Source organism: Ascidiella aspersa, chromosome 5 (genome assembly GCF_963924565.1).
Source record: "Ascidiella aspersa chromosome 5, kaAscAspe10.2, whole genome shotgun sequence".
NCBI lineage: Eukaryota > Metazoa > Chordata > Ascidiacea > Phlebobranchia > Ascidiidae > Ascidiella > Ascidiella aspersa.
This window is the reverse complement of record NC_139451.1, coordinates 13676775-13679274: the sequence shown is the minus strand read 5'-3', so window position 1 is coordinate 13679274 and position 2500 is coordinate 13676775. Positions and strand designations below refer to the sequence as shown.

At 59.4% G+C, this 2500-nt stretch overlaps 2 non-coding genes and 1 pseudogene across 2 annotated transcripts in view; all 3 read left to right on the top strand.

The window, feature by feature from the left end:
- LOC146144552 (small subunit ribosomal RNA) overlaps nucleotides 1-1075 on the top strand; it is a 1811-nt gene extending 736 nt beyond the window's left edge. The window contains exon 1 of the ribosomal RNA XR_014500617.1: nucleotides 1-1075. This exon is cut by the window's left edge and continues 736 nt beyond it. This is a non-coding gene — a ribosomal RNA (small subunit ribosomal RNA).
- A 247-nt stretch (nucleotides 1076-1322) lies between these two features.
- LOC146144551 (5.8S ribosomal RNA) lies at nucleotides 1323-1476 on the top strand. The gene has a single exon (XR_014499003.1). It is a non-coding gene; the product is annotated as a 5.8S ribosomal RNA (ribosomal RNA).
- A 248-nt stretch (nucleotides 1477-1724) lies between these two features.
- LOC146144550 (large subunit ribosomal RNA) overlaps nucleotides 1725-2500 on the top strand; it is a 3679-nt pseudogene continuing 2903 nt past the window's right edge.

Here is a 2500-nt window from a genome sequence, read left to right as displayed (position 1 = left end):
GGCGGCCGGAACGTTTACTTTGAAAAAATTAGAGTGTTCAAAGCAGGCGATTCGCCTGAATAATGGTGCATGGAATAATGGAATAGGACCTCGGTTCTATTTTGTTGGTTTTCGGAGCGCGAGGTAATGATTAAGAGGGACAGACGGGGGCATTCGTACTGTGCCGTTAGAGGTGAAATTCTTGGATCGGCGCAAGACGAACGACTGCGAAAGCATTTGCCAAGAATGTTTTCTTTAATCAAGAGCGAAAGTCAGAGGTTCGAAGACGATCAGATACCGTCCTAGTTCTGACTATAAACGATGCCAACTAGCGATCGGGGGGCGTTAGTTTTACGACCTCTCCGGCAGCTTGCGGGAAACCAAAGTCTTTGGGTTCCGGGGGAAGTATGGTTGCAAAGCTGAAACTTAAAGGAATTGACGGAAGGGCACCACCAGGAGTGGAGCCTGCGGCTTAATTTGACTCAACACGGGAAATCTCACCCGGCCCGGACACAGTGAGGATTGACAGATTGAGAGCTCTTTCTTGATTCTGTGGGTGGTGGTGCATGGCCGTTCTTAGTTGGTGGAGCGATTTGTCTGGTTAATTCCGATAACGAACGAGACTCTGGCTTGCTAACTAGTTACGCGACCCAATCGGTCGGCGTCTAACTTCTTAGAGGGACTAGTGGCGTTTAGCCACACGAGATTGAGCAATAACAGGTCTGTGATGCCCTTAGATGTTCGGGGCCGCACGCGCGCTACACTGACCGGATCAGCATGTGCTCGCCTTGGCCGACAGGTCTGGGTAACCCGCTGAACCCCGGTCGTGCTAGGGATAGGGAATTGCAATTATTTCCCTTGAACGAGGAATTCCCAGTAAGCGCGAGTCATTAGCTCGCGTTGATTACGTCCCTGCCCTTTGTACACACCGCCCGTCGCTACTACCGATTGAATGGTTTAGTGAGGTCCTCCGATTGGACCTGGCGCGGCCGGCAACGGTCGAGCCGGCGTCCGAGAAGACGATCTAACTTGATCATTTAGAGGAAGTAAAAGTCGTAACAAGGTTTCCGTAGGTGAACCTGCGGAAGGATCATTAACGGTCTCGCAAACGCTTCGGCGAACGCGAAACTCGGACAAGCGAGAGAAAAAGTCTTTGCTACCCGGCGCCCGACCCGCGAGGAGCGGCGCGCCGGCCGGCGATTCGGTCACCCGGTAATGTTTGCGCGTCGAGTGCCGCGGTGCCGCGCGCTCCGGCTTCAAGCGTCGGCCTGGCCGACCGCTCGGCGCGGTCTATTTTGTCACCCTATAGTGCGAGGCACTGTGCGAGCGAAACAATCGTGGATGGCTCTTGGCGGTGGATCACTCGGCTCGTGAGTCGATGAAGGACGCAGCTAGCTGCGTGAATTAGTGTGAATTGCAGGACACATTGAGCATCGACGTTCTGAACGCAAATTGCGGCCTCGGGTCAATCCCGGGGCCGCGCCCGCCTCAGGGTCGCGTTGCAAACGTTCCGCGCGGGGATTTCTCCGCGCGGCTGCTGCGGCGTCGGACGCGCGAGCGCCCGTCCCGCTCAAGACAGCACGGCACGATGCGCGACGATCGCGACCAGAATCCCGCGCGGCGGCGGCGAGTCGACCTCGAAGAGGCCAACGGCTGGCGGCTCAAGGGCGGGAATCGAGGTGCGCGGCGGCGCGCGGCGCCGACGGCGAGCGCGGAACGGGAAGAATAGTCCCGGTCCTTACTTTCGGCCTGAGGTCGGACGAGGCTACCCGCTGAATTTAAGCATATTACTAAGCGGAGGAAAAGAAACTAACGAGGATTCCCTCAGTAACGGCGAGTGAAGCGGGATGTGCCCATCGCCGAATCCGCGCGCTTTTGGAGTGCGCGGAATTGTGGCGTACGGAATTCGTCACGGCGCGCTTCGCCGGTCGCCCGCGTCCTTCTGATCGAGGCCTTTTCCCAGAGCGGGTGTCAGGCCCATGGCGGCGACAGGCGGGCGCGCTACGGCGTCTTCCCAGAGTCGGGTTGTTTGGGAATGCAGCCCAAAGCGGGTGGTAAACTCCATCTAAGGCTAAATACGGTCACGAGACCGATAGCGAACAAGTACCGTGAGGGAAAGTTGAAAAGCACTTTGAAGAGAGAGTTAAAGAGTACGTGAAACCGTCGAGAGGCAAACGGGAGGGCCTGTCGGGTCGCCCGGTCGCTTTCAGCCGGCCCCCTGTCGGCGACGTTGTCGTGCGGACCCTCACGGGCCGCCGGCGGCGCCGCCCGATCGGGGACCAGCGCACTAGCGCCGGGCGAAGGCCGCGACCGTCTGGACGGCGGCGAGAAGGCCGCGCGCAAGGTAACCCGGCCTCGGTCGGGTACTATAGGCGCGCGTGTCCGTCGGCCCGCCGTTCGGGCGAGGAGAGATCGCCGCGTCTGCCCTTCGGGGCCGAGCGCCCGGTGCCGGCTGGGGCGTCGTGGGTCGGGGACTGTTCTCAGTGCCCAGCCTCTTCGTCTCGGTCGCGCTTCCGGTGTC